Source organism: Myotis nattereri (genome assembly GCF_964212035.1).
Source record: "Myotis nattereri genome assembly, chromosome: 5".
Taxonomy (NCBI): Eukaryota; Metazoa; Chordata; class Mammalia; order Chiroptera; family Vespertilionidae; genus Myotis; species Myotis nattereri.
Window position 1 is genome coordinate 15,997,621 of NC_138080.1, and position 19,253 is coordinate 16,016,873.

Here is a 19,253-nt window from a genome sequence, read left to right on the forward strand (position 1 = left end):
TGGTATAATTTGTTAAGTATCTGTAAGCAAGGATCATGCCTATTTTGTTCTCTGCCTCATCTCTAGTATTTAGCACAGAATCTGTTCCATATAAGTGAAATATATAATTACAAAAACCATTTTCTTATTTAAATCTACTGTTGTCTAAACCTTCCTTAAGCATGTTTACTTGTATATTTTCTTTAACTGTGCTAACTGTATAATAAAATTATGATTTTAATAGTAGGAAAAGTTAAATTTCTTATCTCTAAAAAACAATATACAGCTAGTTATCCTCCAAAACTATTGATATGAAGGCATACCAATATTTTAAATTGTATCATCACACTCTAAAATTCTTACTATCTTAAAAAATTATGTGATTCTAATTCCATTTCATTAACCTGATAACAGTATTATTTTGATTACCATGGACACGTAATATAATTGTTGCATTCATAAATAAAACATTCTAAATATTCAATTGTGGATAAACAAAAACAATGCATTTGGTGGAGAAATGTTAATTGGCTTTAAAATGCTTTCTTAATACACCCACATAAATAAAAATGTAACATTAAACAGGAAGTTACTGTTGTACATTATTAGAATAGCTGTCTGTTTAAAAACAGGAGTCCGGACAATATTCCAATTTTAAACAAACCTATATTTGTGATTGAAAAATAATGATTTCTATACCCCACAGCCTTGAATTAGAGGAGTTTGCAGACTACAGCACATCACTACTAAATAATAGTAACAACGATAACATAATATCCAGCCAAAGGAGGAAGATATTTCAATAGTTTTCTAAAACCACAGAATGTGAAGTGCAACTATATTTCTGACAGTGACGTGTTATAGTATATACCACAGGCCAATTAATACTTTCTTGCCCTATTGGAATGCATCCTTGATTCTCTAAGTCAAGGTATATATTAAATACACATTACAGCCAACTTTCTTTGAATGACCCCATTTTGTGTGTTATTTCTTTATACCTGTACTATATGCCTGTATATCACAGGTATAAAAAATGAACAACCTATAGTTTCTGAGTCTAGCTCAAACTAAATATTCTGATATGTTAAGTGAGCATATCCTCTTGGCCTGACAGTCTAACTATCTACACTAATAAGAGAAAAATGGTAATTGGCGTACGGCGATACCGTTTTCATTGGCTAATCAGGGCTATATGCAAATTAACTGCCAACTAAGATTGGCAGTTAACTGCCAACAAGATGGCGGCTAATTTGCATATGTAGGCACAATGCAGGGAGGCGAAAGGGAAAGCAGGAAGAAGCCCCCTGCCACTGACAGTGATCGGAAACCCAGGGGGGAGCTAAGAGCTGGGGGGCAGGGCAAAGGCGGCCCTGGGGCCGCCTTTGCCCTGCCCCCCAGCCATGATCGGAGAATCAGGCGCCTTTGCCGCCCTGGCCAGTGATAGCAGGAAGTAGGGGTGGAGCCAGCGATGGGAGCTGGGCACGGTCGAAGCTGGCAGTCCCAGGAGCTAGGGGTCCCTTGTCTGGGCCTAAAGCGAAGCCCACAATCGCGGCGCCCCCCGCTGCCACTGCAGGTCCCCACTGCCTGGGCTGGACGCCTAGGCCAGAGGCGTTAGGCCTGGGCAGGGGCGGAGCCTGCAACCGCGGGGAGCTGGGGGTCCCCTGCCCAGGCCTGATGCCTCTGCTGGAGGCCTCAGGCCTGGTCAAGGGGCCGATCCGGTGATTGGTGATCCGAGGGTGATGAGGGTCAACTCCTCTGGCTGAGGCATCAGGCCTGGGTGGGGGGCAGAGCCGGGGATTGGGGGGATATGATGGTCCCCTTGCCCAGGCCTGAAACCTGGGTCAGAGGCGTCAGGATTGGGCGGGGGGTGGAGCAAGCGATCAGAGGGAGATGGGGGTCCCCTGCCCAGGCAAGATTCCTGGGCCAGAGGCCTCAGGCCTGGGCGGGGGCCAGAGCCAGTGATCGGGGGGAGATGGGGGTCCCCTGTCCAAGCCTGACACCTCTGGCGGAGGCGTCAGGCCTGGGCAAGGGGCCGATCAGGCGATTGGAGGGTGATGGGGGTCAACGCCTGAGGGCTCCCAGTATGTGAGAGGGGGCAGGCTGGGCTGAGGGCCACTCCCCCCGCCCCCCCCCAACCCAGTGCACGAATTTCGTGCACCGGGCCCCTAGTTGATAATAAATGTTTAAAAATTTGCTAGTAAGAATGAAAGAAATTTTAAGAAATAAAGGTATAAAGAGGACAGTGAGTTTTTACTCATGTAAAAATTTATTAAAGATTTTTAAAAATTGATTTTGAGAGAGAGGAAGGGAGAGGGAGAAAGAGAAATGATCAATATTTCAGTTGGCTGCCACTTGCATGTGCCCTGATTGGGAATTGAACCTGAAACACCCAACCAACTGAGCCACACAGGTCAGGGCAAGCCTAAAAATTTAGAAGAAAGCTCCTCAGCTCTCCTTATCTCTTTTCTCATGAGAAAACCCCCCAAACACTGTATGTACTCCTTTAGAAGACTCAACAAAAAAAAAACATAAGAAACTCAAAACAGAACATTAAAAGAAAAAGGATAAAAACAATCACGAATACTTAATCTTGGAACCTTGAACTTTGATTCAGAGAAGGAAAGAATTCAGACTTCCATATTTACCTCTGACAAAACAAGTAAAAAAGAGTATTAAGTAAATGTTTTTTAAGAAGTTTTGAGATACATGTCCCATACATGCTGGTTTTCTGATTCTCTGGAATTCTAAAAAATTTTTTCCTTAACAGTTTCATAAAATACCAATTTGTCTTTGAAGTTTATACTTCTATATAACCTATGAAAAATGCTTTCCAGGAACTCATCAAGTCAACAAATAAGGAGAATCAAGCAAGTTGTGAAATTCAAGATTTAGAAGAATCTTCTAATAGAATGGGAGGTTTAAAAAAAGAAATATTTTCTGGATACCCCTCAAACACTAGCTATGAAGGGACAAAGAAAAACTAATCTGGTTTTCCAAAAGTTAAAGATGGGACTGGGAGACAAAACAGACGAAGTGCAAATTAAGTAGATTTAATTTCAATTGCCTAACAATAAAGACAAAAGCATTTTACTCCTATTGCTAACAGAATCTGAGGCTCTTCCAGCAAACAGGCTAAAATAAAATATTGGATTTTCACTCAAGTTTTACAGTTTCTAAGTCTTAATAATAAATAATGTAGGTGTATATGAGCAACTAACATTTTACATATTTACAACATCTGATGGCTACTGAAATGGGCTTTCACTATGAAAATGTGAGTTCTAACCAAGGTCAGGAACAGGTAAACAGTTGCCTACCAGACATCTCCACTCAAATGTATACAAGCACCTCACAATCTGTATATTGGAGACTGACCTTACTATCTTTTTTTTTCAACATCCTGGTCATTCATTCACTCTCCTTAGCTGCCCAGAAATGTGAGAGCCTGCCTTCTCACTTTGCACATTCAACTGTCATCCAAATCCCACCAAGTGTAACTTCTTTAACAGCCATGTCCTGTTCTCCATCTTCACAGTTATTAACCTTGGCTCCAGTCCCAGTTAATTCTTGTCTGGACTACCGCTTCATCTCTTACTTTGTCCACATTCAATCGATTTTCTACACTATTGCCATCATAATGTGATTATTCTGTCATGCTACTTAAAAAACCTTCAACTACACATCTACAATACAAATTTTTTAGCAGGATATAAATTCTTCATGTTCTGGTCCCTTTCTATCATTACAATCTCATGTCTTGCTCCTCTATTTCCAATACAGCAACAATATTTATTTATTTATTTATTTATTTATTTATTTATCCATCCATTCTCATCCAAGGATATGTTTAGTGATTTTTAGAGAGAGAGAAAGAAAAACATCAATATGAGAGAGGAAACATCAGTAAGTTGTCTGTCTAATGCTTCCCAACTGGATACCAAATCTGCAACCTAGGTATGTGCCCTGACCAGTAATTGAACCCACAACCTTTTGGTGTATGGAACGACGCTCCAACCAACTGAGCCACCTGGCCAAGGCACACAGCAGCAATATTTAATTGCTTTAACTTTCCTGGAATGTTCCAAGGACATATACAATTTTGCTTATGTGTTCTTTCTGCCTGGTATGCTGATTATCAACCTAGAGAATATTACCACATCAGTTAAGATCTGGCTTAGTCATTCAGCACTTTAAGAAGTATTTCCTGGCTCTCCAAAGGAGGACTGACATTTGTGTCTCATTATGTTCTATGCATACATGTGTCATATCACCTATATCACTCTATATCCCTTATTGGTATACATTTCTAGCTAATGAAATCCTTGAGCACAAATGCTGTGCCTGTTCACTGTTATATTTCCACTGCCTAGCAACCTGGCACACAGTACACAATGGAAAACTATCAACCAGATGAAGAAATGTCTACTGATAAGTATATTTGTTGTGAGTTCTTCTACCTCACTAAACCAAGAGGCTGATACTATTATAAATAATACCATTCTGTCAAAGCAGCAAGTAGTTGACACATTTAGGGTGCATATGAGAGATATCAGGTCAATTTGATAATGTGACAAAAATTGTTTCAAACCAGAAATAATAGTTGTTTAAAAATGTACCTTTCACTGGCCCTGGCCGGTGTGGCTCAGTTGCTTGGAGTGTAATCCCGTACACCAAAAGGTGGCCGGTTTGATCACCAGTTGGGACGTGTGTGGGAGGCAACCGAATGATGTCTCTCTCTCTCGCTCTCGCTCTCTCTCTCTCTCTCTCAAAAAAAAAAAAAAGTACCTTTCTGGAAGTCTCTGAAATACCCCTTCATTATACATTTCCTTATTCTCAGTGTTAACTGGTATGTTTATTTTTTTATTTTATTTTAAATTTATTGTTGAAGGTATTACAGATGCCCTACATTTCCCACCCCTTTGCCCCATGCGACCCAGCTCCTATGCCACCCCAGGTCTTCCCCACACTAGTGTCTGTGTCCTTGGGCTACGCATATATGTTCTTTGGTTAATATCTTCCCACCCTCTCCACCCCCCACCCCTCTGAGATCTGTCATTATGTTCCATGCATCCATGTCTCTGGACCTATATTATTCGTTAGTCTCCAGGTACATCCATGCTTTTGCAAAGGGTAAGAGCTCCTTTTTTTTAAATCCTTACCCAAGGATATTTTTCCCCACTGATTTTCAGAGAGACAGTGGGAGGGAGGGAGGGAGGGAGGGGAGGGGGGTGGGGTGGGGGAAGAACAGTGTGAGAGATACATCAATTGGTTGAGGAAACTCCAGTTTTCCATAGTGGCTACACCAGTCTGCATTTCCACCAGGAGTGTACTAGGGTTTCCTTTTCTCCACATCCTCACCAGCACTTGTCTGACGATAGCCGTTCTGTCAGGTGTGAGGTGATAACTCATCGTTTTTATTTGCATCTCTCTGATGGTTAGTGAAGCTGAGCATTTTTTCATGTCTATTGGCCATCTGTATGTCTTCTTTGGAGAAGTGTCTATTCAGGTCTTTGCCCATTTTTTAAATTGGATTGTTTGTCTCCCTGGTGTTGAATGAGTTCTTTGTATACTAGGTATACCAGTTAATAATGCGATTTTTTTCAATAGATGGAGTTACACATATGCCGATATATATGCGATTTGATATGTATGCTATTTTGTTGTATTGACAGCAAGCTTCAAAACTTCATATGTCAAATTTGCTGAAGGTGTTAACATCATAGATATTTTTACGCTTAAAAATGTCAAATTTTGTGCCAAAAAAAGAGCATTTGCAGGAAGTTTTAATCCATTATTTTGAAGAAAAAGTTATCGTATACTTTGGGAAGCTTATGGTGAACATGCTCCATCTCAAGATACTTGTGAGCGCTGGTTTAAACGCTTTAAAAGTGATGCTTTCCATGTGAAAGACAAAGAACGTCCTGGTCAACCGAAAAAGTTTGAAGACCAACAATTACAAGCGTTATTGGATGAAGATGCGTGTCAAACTCAAAAACAGCTTGCAGAAAGAGTAAACGTTGCTCAGCAAACAATTTCCGATCCTTTACAAGCAATGGGAAAGATTTTAAAGGAAGGAAAATGGGTGCCACATCAACTGAACGAGAGACAAATGGAAAACTGAAAAGTCATCAGTAAAATGTTGCTTCAACCACACGAAAGAAAATCTTTTTTGTGCCAAAGCCGGTTTGGCTCAGTGGATGGAGCGTCGGCCTGCGGACTGAAGGGTCGCAGGTTCGATTCCGGTCAAGGGCGTGTACCTGGGTTGCGGGCACATCCCCAGTGGGGGATGTGCAGGAGGCAGCTGATTGATGTTTCTCTCTCATCGATGTTTCTAACTCTCTATCTCTCTCCCTTCCTCTCTGTAGAAAATCAATAAAATATATTAAAAAAAAAAAAAGAAAATCTTTTTTGTATCGCATTGTGACTGGCGATGAAAAGTGGATGTATTTTGAGACTCCCAAATGCACAAAATCATGGGTTGATCTAGGTCAGTGGTCGGCAAACCGCGGCTTGCGGGCCACATGCGGCTCTTTGGCCCCTTGAGTGTGGCTCTTCCACAAAATACCACATGCAGGCGCGCATGTACAGTGCGATTGAAACTTTGTAGCCCATGCGCAGAAGTCAGTTTTCAGAAAGGAGATAGTCGAAACAAGTATATAAGACGAGTGTGGATGGGAGAATTGGAAGGGGTCGACCTCAGCGAACGTACCTCAATCAGATTGAGGACGTTTTTAGCAAAGGCCAGCTTAGGAGTACCCTAATTAAGTTAATAACAATGTACCTACCTATATAGTTTAAGTTTAAAAATTTGGCTCTCAAAAGAAATTTCAATCATTGTACTGTTGGATATTTGGCTCTGTTGACTAATGAATTTGCCAACCACTGATCTAGGTCAACCATCAACATCAACTGCAAAGCCAAATCGCTTTGGAAAGAAGACAATGCTCTGCGTTTGGTGGGATCAGGAAGGTGTGGTGTATTATGAGCTTCTAAAACCAGGTGAAAACATTAATACTGATCATTACCAACAACAAATAATCAATTTGAACCACACTTTGATCATGAAATGACCAGAATGTGCCAGAAGACATGGCAAAGTAATTTTGCTTCATGATGACGCACCATCACACACCTCTAAACCAGTTAAAGACATGTTAAAAGATCTTGCCTGGGAAGTATTAACTCACCCGCTATATTCACCAGACCTTACTCCTTCAGATTACCACATGTTCCGATTGCTGGCACACACGCTTTCTGAGCAGCACTTCAAAACATACGGAGAAGTGGAAAGTTGGGTCTCTGAATGGTTTGCCTCAAAACAAGAAAAGTTCTATTGGGATAGTATCCACAAATTACCTGAAAGATGGGGGAAATGTGTAGCTAGCAATGGACATTATTTTGCATAAAGCACTTCTGATGTTGCTCTTGAAATTATTGTGTTTTATTTGATTACAAAATCTGTCATTATTAACCAGTACACCTAGTATTGTAAAAATTAACCCCTTATCAGATATATCACTGGTGAATATGTTCTCCCATACAGTGGATTCTTTTTCATTGTACATTTTCATATATGGTATAGCCCAGTGGTTGCCAACCGGTGGTCTGAAAGGTTGGCAACTGCTGGTATAGCCTATTGCTCTTGGGCTAGGAACCTGCAAAACATGTTACTGTATTAAATACTGTAGGCAACTGTAACACAATAGTAAGTATTTGTGTATCTAAACATAGAAAAGGTGCAGTAAAAATCCTATATAATAAAAGGGTAATATGCAAATCAACCATACAGTGGAACAACTGGTCGCTATGATGCACACTGACCACCAGGGGTCAGACGCTCAATGCAGGAGCTGCCCTCTGTTGGTCAGTGCTCTTCAGGGGGAGCACTGCTCAGTCAGAAGCCCAGAAGCTCAGAAGCTGGTCTCACGGATGGCAAGTGCAGTAGTGGTGGTGGGAGCCTCTCTTGCCTACACGGCAGTGCTAAGGATGTCCAAGGGATGGCTTAGGCCCATTCCTGACCTGCTCCCTGTGGGGAGCAGGCCTAAGCCGTCCATTGGACATCTCCCGAGGGCTCTCGGACTGTGAAAGGGCTCAGGCCGGGCTGAGGGGACCCCCCCACCCCCACCCCCCAGTGCACGAATCTTGTGCACTGGGCCTCTAGTAAAAGTGATAAAAAATGGTTTACCCATATAGGGCACTTAACATGAATGGAGCTTGCAGGACTAGAAGCTGCTCTGGCTGAGTCAGTGAGTGAGTGGTGAGCAAATGTGAAGGCCCAGGACATTACTGTGCACTACTGTAGACTTTATAAACACTGTAACCTTAAGTTACACTAAATAATTAAAAATATTTTTCTTCAAGAACAGTGGAAGGGAGGGAGAAAGGGAGTGCAGGAGGGGGAAAAGAGAGAACAATGTGAGAAAGACATCAGTTGGTTGAGGAAACTCCATACTGTTTTCCACAGCGGCTATACCAGTCTGCATTCCCACCAGGAGTGTACTAGGGTTTCCTTTTCTTTAGCTTATGGTAACTTTTTTACTTTATAAGCTTTCTAATTTTTTAAAACCTTTTGACTCTTTATAGTAACACTTAGCTTAAAACACAACCACACTGTATAGCTGTCTAAAAATATTTTCTTAGTTCATATCCTTATTACTAGTATGGAAGCATTTTTTCATTTTTAAATTTTTTCTTTTAAAACTTTTTTGTTAAAAACTAAAACAAACACACACTGTAGCTTGGGCATAAACAGGGTAATGATCATCAATATCACTGTCTTCTACTTCCACATCTCAGCCCACTGGAGGGTGTTTAGTGGCAACATACACGGCTGTCCTTTCTTATGATAACAATGGCTTCTTCTGGAAAACCTCCAGAAGGATCTGCCTGAGGCTCTTCTTGAGAAGGTAATCACTCTTTTCAGAAATTTTTCTCATCATAGATTTGCTTATAGGCAGATGATATACCATCAATATCTCTCTCTATTAATGAAACCTTTCCATGTTAGTGTCCATTTTCAAACTTTGTAAGGAGCTTATTGAGGTCTGCAAAAGCTTCTGCTAAACCCTTCATTGTAAATTTTTATGGGGGGTGGTCTTCTTTTTCTTCTCCTAGTTTTTTATGTTGCCTCTTCTTAAGTTACACATTCCTTTTCCAATTCCAATGACTCCTCATTAGCCAGTTCCTCAGGAATCACCCCCAGAAGCTCTTAAATGTCATCCTTAGGTTAAAGTTGTTTGCCATCTCAACCAGTCTGATTACTGTAGTCTCCTCTTCTTTGGCAAATCCTCTCAAGTCATGGATGGACCTCTTGAGTGCCCTATCTATACATTCCTTAGTGACATCACCCCAAGCCCAAGCAAGGTTCTTTTTTTTTTTTTTTTTAAATGGACATGGGAGCGTCCCTAATACCATTTTCTTTATATATATATATATATATATATATATATATATATATATATATTTTTGTTGATTTTTTACAGAGAGGGAGAGGGAAAGAGAGTTAGAAACATCGATGAGAGAGAAACATCGACCAGCTACCTCCTGCACTCCCCCCACTGGGGATGTGCCCACAACCAAGGTACATGCCCTTGACCGAAATCGAACCTGGGACTCTTGAGTCCGCAGGCCGACGCTCTATCCACTGAGTCAAACTGGCTGGGGCCCAAGCAAGGTTCTTGATGCAGTCATAGATACTGTAAACCTTTTAGAATTACATTAGCTTCTTCTCAGGGTTTTCCTCTGTTGCAGCGATAGCCTGTGCGAAGGCCCTCCTCAGACAGTAGGCCTTAAAAGCTGCTATAACTCCTTGACCTATTAGTTGGGTCTGGAGGGAGAAACACCACTTTGATGTTGGGATGAAGATCACCATCAAAAGGAGGATGTCCAGGAGTATTATCAACAACCAGAGGCCCAGAGCATGGATTCATGCATGGGTGGGGTACCTCAGCCTGCCTTCGCCCTCTCGCCCCGCTGCCAGCCATGAGCCTGGCTTCTGGCTGAGCGGCGCTCCCACTATGGGAGCACACTGACCACCGGGATCTGCCCCCTGGTGCTCAGTGTGCATCATAGCAACCGGTCATTCTGGTTGTAAGGGTTGCTTAGGCTTTTATATATATAGATAAGCAAAATCTTGAAAAGTATGCTATTCTCCAAACTGTACTTGTCCATTTCCTTGATACAGCAATTCAGGAGAGCATCTTAGAAAGGGAACTGGGTCATCCACGACTTCTTACTGCTCCTGTAGTACAATGGCTGCCTGTGCTTACTGATAAGCTTGAAGGCCCTGGTGTTCTCACTGTGCCAGATTCACAATTTGCAGCCTGCAACACTGCCCCCAAGCAAGACTGTCATCCTGTCCTTAAAACCTTAAAACCTGTCATTGACTTGGCCTCCTATGGATAGGAGTCCTTTCAGGCATCCATTTTTAAAATAAAGAGGTTTCATCTATATTAAATACTAGAGGCTCAGTGCACAAAAATTTGTGCACTGGTGGGGGAGGAGAGGTGGGGGTGGGTGTCCCTCAGCCCCACTTGTGCCCTCTCACAGTCTGGAACCCCTCGGGAGATAACCGCCTGCTGGCTTAGGCCCGCTCCCTGGGTTGTAGATGGCAGGCCTCATCCCTCGGTGCCTGCCCCGCCTCCCCGGGTCGCGCAACACGGCAGGGCCAATCCAGGGATTGAGGCGCTGCCCCAGGTCGTGCACACGGCAGGGCTGATCCGGGGGTTGGGGCGCCGCCCCGGGTCGGGTCTCACACGGACGCCTGCCGCCCTGGGTTGCAGATAGCAGGCCCGGGTGGTGGCAGGGCAGGCGGGATGGCGCTGTCCTGCCCCACCGCCCTGGGTCGCAAATAGCAGGCCCAGATGGCAGCGGGGCAGGCGGGATGGAACTGTCCTGCCCTGCCTGCAGTATGCAAATTAGCCATCTTTGTTGGTGGTTAATTTGCATATCATGCTGATTAGCCAATGGGAGGCATAGCAAAGGCACGGTCAATTACCATGTTTATCTATTATTAGATAGGATTTGCTCTAGCAAGTAATTTTCCTCCATAATCAGCTTATCCAGAGTTTCAAAAAATTCTTCACCTGCCTTCATCTGCACTCAGACTCACCACTTACTTTCATAAGATACTAGTATCCTATATAAAAGCCTAATATGCAAATTGACCGAATGGCACAATGACAGGTTGCTATGACATGCACTGGCCACCAGGGGGCAGACGCTCAATGCAGGAGCTGCCCTCAGCCCACAGGCCCTAGGCCAGCCAACATGGGTGCCAGCAGGGGCGATCCACAGAGGGAGGCGACCATTGGTGGTGGCGGGGGGCAGGGCCAGGCCAGCCAAGGTGGGTGCCAGTGGGAGCCCCCTGATCGCCCCGCTGGTCGCCCCACAGATTGGCCCTGATCACCAGAGACTCTACCAGTGCACGAATTTCGTGCACTGGGCCTCTAGTCATAAACACTGAGTGACCAGATCATTATAAATGTCTGAATAGCACAACATACCTAAGTATTGTTGCTGATCAAGTTCATCTTATCATGTTGATGGCATATCTCAATGGAGATGGCTTCTTCCAAAAAGACAATGCGCCATGCCACACTGCTCGTATTGTGCAGGAGTGGTTTCAAGAACATGAGGGAGACTTTACCTTGCTTAGGTAGCCCCCACAATCACCAGATCTCAATCCAATTGAGCATTTGTGGGACGAAATTAAAAGAGCCATCAGGCAGCTGGTTCCACAACCATCAAATCTCACAGAACTGCCGAAACCGGTTTGGCTCAGTGGATAGAGCGTCGGCCTGCGGACTGAGGGGTCCCAGGTTCGATTCCGGTCAAGGGCATGTGCCTGGGTTGCGCGCACATCCCCAGTGGGAGATGTGCAGGAGGCAGCTGATCGATGTTTCTCTCTCATCAGTGTTTCTAACTCTCTATCTCTCTCCCTTTCTCTCTGTAAAGAATCAATAAAATATATTAAAAAAAAAATAAAAAAAAAAATCTCACAGAACTGGACAGTACTATTCATCAGGCATATGATGGTGTCAGATTCTTCGCACCACCTTTCAACATCTCGTGGAGTCAATGCCAAGAAGAAACGCCACAGTATTGAAGGCAAAAGGTGGCCCAATGAAGTACTGATGTGGAGGTCATAATAATCTGGCCAGTCATAATAATCTGGCCACTCAGTGTATAATAAAAGCCTAATATGCAAATTGTCCCTTCGACCGCTCGCTATGATGTGTGCTGACCACCAGGGGGCGGTGAGGCGCTGGCAGTAGGCGGCAGTGGAGGCACTGCCGGTCCCAATGGGAGCAGGACCTCGAAGGGATGGTGGAGTAGATCAGCAGACTGTGCCAGGCCAAGGCGGGTGCAAGTGGGGCCCAATAGCCCTGCTGATCACCCCACAGACGGTGACCAGCGCCAGTAGGGGGTGGGGGGGCCTCTGCCCAGCTCCCAGGCACTGAGGGAGCCGGCAGGACCCAATGACTCAGGTGGAGGTGGGGGTGCTGCCCAGGGCCCAGAGGTCAGCTGGGACCTGCCCTTCCACATCAGACGCTCGCGCTTCAATCGCCGGCCAGGCCTAGGGACCACACCCATGCACGATTATCGTGCACCAGGCCTCTAGTAATGAATGACAACTCTTAAATCATTTAAAACACCCAGAGCTAGTGGTAAATTCAACACTGTAGTTGGGTCGAACCTTTTTCTTTCAACATTGCAAACAAACTTTTTTGCTTTGGCTGTGATCATCATGGTGCTGAGAGGGACATGCTTCAATGTCTGGTCTTCAATCCAGGTCACTAGAAGTTTCTCTATGCCTGAGACCTAGGCCCTTCTCGAATTTTTGTTTGTCCATTGCCTTCAATAAAACTGACCCTTTAACAGCTTTTGCCATTTTGTTCTTGTTCTTCAAGACTGTAGATTGTGGTGAAATGGGACATGCCTGACTGGTGAGCAATAACTATCACTGATTTTCCACCTTCATAGTCTGTAATCCCTTTTAATTTTGTTTCCAAGTCAATTAATGTACATGGCTTCTTACTGGCAATATTAGCAGTGGATTCTGTATACTTAGGGGCCATGATACTTAAAACTGTAAGAGCAATAGTATTTAAAAATTAGTAGATGAAGAGAACTTGGCTTGCTAATGTATCAAACAAACAAAACAACATGAGATTAAATCAAGTACAAGAGAAAATGGTGCAATCCAGAGATGCAGCAAACATGGATGTATGAGACTGCTGCCAGTGTAACATGCCATACTGTTTTACAGCAAACCCTTTCTTTATAAACCCTTACACTCAAAATTATGATAAATGGTATAATAAATACATAAACCAGCAACGTAAATGTTTATTACTATGTACCATACATAATTGTATATGCTACACTTCTATAGAACTGGCAGTGCAGTGGGTTTGTTTATACCAGGGCATCACCACAAACAAGTGAATAATGCACTGTGCTACAAAGGTACAATAGCTATGATGTCACTAAGTGACAGGGATTTTTCAGCTTCATTTATTATCTTATAGGAAGAATATAATCTCAGTGTCGTATATGGGGTCTGTCATTAACAGAAATGTATTTAGAAACAATTATGCCTGCCCCTAAGAGTAGAATCACACAAAACAGTTTCCAGAGACATGAAGATTTAAATTCAATCTTAAAATAAGCCATCTTAGTCATTTTAACTTAGAATATTTCTGGGTTATTTTCAAAACTAATGCTATCATTATGAAAAACTTTAAGAGCAACAATATTTAAAAATTAGTAGCTTAAGGGAACTCAGCTTGCTAATGTATCAAGAGTTAGCACTTAAGTGATTTCATGGTTTTAATACCTCCCTTAATAGTCCAATCTTATCTGTAAAATGGTTACAAATATATGGGAATTTTATAAAAGTTGTTTTTGCAAACTGCTGTGGGGAAAAATACATTTAGGACATTTTTTTAAGTCCTTAAAACACTACTACCTCTCACTCACCAGGCTAAGAAGACAGAACATACTATAGGCTCATGGTGTGAACAGTCAATAATCTTAAATCCTTTAATACAGTCGTTTGCTTTCACCTCTGGGAGAATGAGGATCTAGCTTATTTTATTGGCACACAGGAAAGCAATTCCAGAGCCAACTGGTAAGTTCCACTTCTGCTTCCAATCCCTTTGGTTCAGCGGCAAGTTTTTCTTATTCTAGAGTAGCACTGGCCAATAGAAATTTCCATGATAATGGGAATATTTATATTTTCACTGTGCAATATGGTAATCACTAGCCACATGCTGCTACTGAGCACTTGAATGTGGTAGGCGTGACTGAAGAACTTAATTTTTAACTTAATCTAAATTAAATTTAAGTAGCAGCATGTGGCTAATGGTTACCATTTTGAGCAGTGCAATAGAGATCCCAGAATGCCACAGTCAACAAAATATATCAAGTCTGATCTGGTTCCTGTCAAACTGGGCTTGAGTTAGAACCTTACGGACCTAGCCCCTTCCCCACCCAACAGCCAGGCAATAGATAGGGACATACAGCCAAGAATCTGCAAACTTTTTATGTGAAGGGTCAGACAGTAAACATTTTAGGCTTTGTAGTCAATAAGCCAAAAGGTCCCTGTTGTAACTATTTAACCCTGCCATTGTAGCAAACGTAGCCACAGACAATCTGTAAAGGAACTTGTGTGGCGGTGTTCCAATAAAACTTTTATTTACAAACACTGAAATTAGAATTTCATATAATTATCATGTATCATAAAATATTACTCTCTTTTAGATTTTTTTTAACAGCTTAAAAATGTAAAAACTATTCTTAGTTCTCAGGCCATACAAAAACAGACTGGTTTGCAAACTTCTCTCAGAGAGCACATTTAGATACTCAACACTATTAGTCATCAAGCAAGTATAACCTAAAACCGCAATTAGGTCCCACAAGAATGACAATATCAAAGGTTGGTGAAGATACGGAGCACCCAGAACTCTCATACAGTGCTAGTGAGAAAGTAAAATGGTCCAATCACTTTGGAAAATTGACAGTTTCTTTAAAAAGTTAAACATACCATAGAACTCAGCCATTCTACTTCTACTTAACTCAAGAAGTTAAAATTTATGTCCAAAGACTTGCATATGAATATTTACAGTCCCTTTATTCAGTGACTAAAAATTAGAATTGTTTCAAATATCCTCCAAGGGTGAATAGACATATAAAATGTGGTACATTCATACAGTGGAATACTACTACTCAGCAATAAAAAAATAACCAACTACTGATACTATGCAACAAACTGAATGATTCCCAAAATCACTGCATTGAGTAAAAGTATTAAAAAATAAGAATACACAGTAAATCCATTCTATAAAACTCCAAGAAACGCAAACTAATTTACAGTAACAGAAAGCATACTGGGGTTGCCTGGAGCTGAGAGAGGGGCAGAATGCATTCAGGAGAAAATGTTCTGTATTTTGATAGTTGGGAAGGAGTCACAGGTGTAGATCTGTCCAACTGTATGCTTTAAATAGACGCAGTTTACTGTACACACAAAGATAACTCTGCTGGCATCCGTTACCCAACAATCCCTATGAATTTACTTTTAAATGTGAGGAGCTGGGTAAGAGGGGATAAACTGGAAGCTGACTTGAAGTCTCACACTCTCACTGCTGATGGAAGTGTGCCTCTGGGACTTCTGGCACACAGTGACAGAAATCAAATCAAAGAGCTCAGAATAGACAGGCTCGCCGAAACCGGTTTGGCTCAGTGGATAGAGCGTTGGCCTGCGGACTGAGAGGTCCCAGGTTCGGTTCCGGTCAAGGGCATGTACCTGGGTTGCGGGCATATCCCCAGTGAGAGATGTGCAGGAGGCAGCTGATCGATGATTCTCTCTCATCGATGTTTCTAACTCTCTATCCCTCTCCCTTCCTCTCTGTGAAAAATCAATAAAATATATTAAAAAAAAAAAAAAAAAAGAATAGACAGGCTCTACAAACTCTGTAGACTGAAATCTTTCCTGTTCACAACATTGTGATCTCTGCATTTGGAATGTAGATTTTAAGTTAGACTACAATGTAGAATTCCAAGAATAAATAATCCTTTACATTACAGTAAGTTATCATTTGTAACACCTTTGGGATAGTGTCCTTATTTTAAATACACCCTGCTGCTCTTCAATTTGTTTAATAACTTTTTGTTATAGGTCTTATGAAGGCTTGATGAAACTTGCTCAGTTGTGGAACAAGAGTAGAGAAAACAAGGTTCCATTTTCCAATAAGTTTTAATTATTCCTCTTAATTCTTGGATATGCACTAGACTAGTTTTTGATAAAACTCTACAGGATTGCTCAGGGTCGCTGATAATAAAATAAAAAAAATAATCTACGAACACAAAACAAATAATATTCTTTTTTATAATATAACAAATAATATTCTAAATAATTTGTGGCTACACATTGGGAAAAATGGAAATAAAATTTTTTTTTTCCCACCAAGAAGAGATATGTGAACTGCATGCCTGGCTTCCCAGATTCTTCCTTTTTTTTGATCATCACACAAGGATATGTTTATCGATTTTTAGGGGGAGGGGAGACATGGCAGGGTGAGAGAGAAACATCAATGTGAGAGAAACATCAACTGGTCACCTCCCATTCATGCCCCAACCAGGTATCAAAGCTGGGATTGAACCCACAACTTAGGTGTGTACCCTGACCGGAAATCAAACCCACAATCTTTTTGGTGTATTGGAGGATGCTCTAACCAACTGAGCCACCGGCCAGAGACTCAAATTCTTTTCAGAGCAAACTATATGTTACAGGTTCCTATAGCCAAATTAAATTTCACGCATGACTTTAGACAATGTCTTTTTGGAAGACAGAAAGAACACACCAAAACTCAGGAGTCAGTGGAGGTGAGTAACGTTAAAAAACTGAGCTTTGAAATTATTTTTGCCAAATTTATGGCACATACTTTTGAAACTTTGCAAGCAATTCTAAATAGAATTGGACAAAAATCTGAAAAAAACAAAGAAAAAAACCCCCTGCCTTTCTTTTCTTAGTCTTGAATACACCCCTTAACCATGCAATTGACTTAAACTTTAGGGCAAATGTCTAGCATAACTTGATTCTTTCCGAGACTACACACTTTAAATGTAATTTATCATACAAATTACAGATGAAATCAGCATTTGTGACCAACACAAGTTTGAACATTTAAAAAATTAGAAGGCCACTAGAGCTATAAGATCACAACTTCCTGAAGCAGTACAAGGGATATTTCATGAAGTTAGTTGTCTTCAGAGGTATGTAAAGGAATGAATTTTGACTGTTTCCCTGGGATTTTTAAAAATATATATATTTTATTGATTTTTTACAGAGAGGAAGGGTGAGGGATAGAGAGAACATCGATGAGAGAGAAACATCGATCAGCTGCCTCCTGCACACTCCCCACTGGGGATGTACCTGCAACCAAGGTACATGCCCTTGACAGGAATCGAACCCGGGACCCTTCAGTCCGCAGGCCGACGCTCTATCCACTGAGCCAAACTGGTTAGGGCTTCCCTGGGATTTTTAAGTGAGAATCATTTTTCAGTATACTAGCATCAATATCTGACTAATGTCAATTTCTTGTTCCATAAGAAAAGTCTTTCACTGTTTATAGGTGGGGTAGAGGAAGACATATTTAAGAGATGAAATAAAAATATTAGCATGAACATAAATATTTTAGAAACATTTACAAAAGGTACATATGGATTGAGAACCCAGTGGTTTATCTGGGAGAATGGTAAAGGTAACAACTGGAAATCCCAACCAGAATGTTGGAATATAAAGTATTTACCAGGTCACCTAATCCAGGCTCAAAGACTAAATGAATTATCCAATTAAATAGCATAACACATATGAAAGGGTTTTAGCACATAACACATATTAAAGGGTGCCTGGCTAACACGTGCTCAGTAACTGTTGCTTATGTCATTTTCCCTTCCCCCAACCAAGTCCCAAGCCAGGGACTGTACAATAACCACCACCACAATCATCACCTAAATCTTCCAACAGTTCTCCAGTCTTCCAGAGACACGAGGTCCTTTCATCAGCCTACTTCAAGGAAAATTTCATTACTATTATCTCAGTAACACCAGCCTTCTAGAGTTGCTATGAGCATTAATGTGGTGAACAACTAAAAGTCCAATAAATGCTAGCATGAAGTTTCCAACTCTGCCTTCTCTCAAACACATCCTTTCCATTTATGGTAGAGTGAGTGAGTGAGTGTGTGTGTACATGCATGACTGCGTACAAAGGGTAAAAGAGCCAGGGATACAAATATCGGACATTGGACCCAGTTTTTTATAATTGCCCTCCTTTCCCCAAGATTTTGATATGCCCCTTGGATACCAATCTCATTCCACTGAGAATTCCCTGCTATAGTGAGTCACTACAAATGTGAGGCATGAGCTCAGATGTATTGGAATGGGGGGGGGGGGGGGAGAGGAAGGTAATGGGAGTAATAGTCTCCTCATACGGGAACATGTTGACAAAACCATAATCTCATGTAAATCCACAACTCAATAACCCAGGCTTATTATTATCTTCCCAATTAAAAGGCAAAGCTCCTGAAAATAGGACATCACATCTTATACTTCCTTCAATGTATCAGCATAACACTAAGAATAGGACATTGGTAGATGCTTAATAGTCACTATTTATCATCACCAAGAATTCAATTTTTAAAAATTCAGCCTGGGGCGGGTACAGGTGTGTGTGTGTGTGTGGGGGGGGGGGTGTCAATGGGAAAATAAAAGGGACATATGTAATACTTTCAATAATAAAGATAAAGATAAATTTTTAAAAAATCAGTCTACATATAACTGTCCCAGAATACATATTGTGACCCTCAACTAGCCTTTCATATAGGTCAAAAGAGAAACACTTGTAAATCAGTTTCCAAATAAAATGTAGTGAGCATTTTTATCTAAAAAGGAGTATATCTTTAAACTCTAGTTCTAAAGTCCATGAATGGCCTGAAATTGTAGGCAAATGTTTTTGTAGGTACACTTTTCCTCCCTGGAGAGCACACAGCTTCCATCACATTCTAAACAAACACCCTGCCAAACTTCCCCAATACAGGTAGTTGAAGAATCACTGCCCTATATTGCTTCTTCCCTGGCTTTGACGTTCAAGCTCTCATGTTCAAGTTCAAGCATTACTCAGCTTGACTTCTAGCATACTAAAAATCAAATGACAGGATAGTAGTTAGCCTTAGGAGAGTGTACAATTAATTGTTGAGGGGGACTTGTGA

General features: G+C 41.6%; 1 protein-coding gene across 2 annotated transcripts in view; it reads right to left on the reverse strand.

Moving 5' to 3' along the window:
- Positions 1-19,253, reverse strand: part of XPO7 (exportin 7) — a 96,039-nt gene that overhangs the window by 70,757 nt on the left and 6,029 nt on the right. The window lies entirely within an intron of this gene.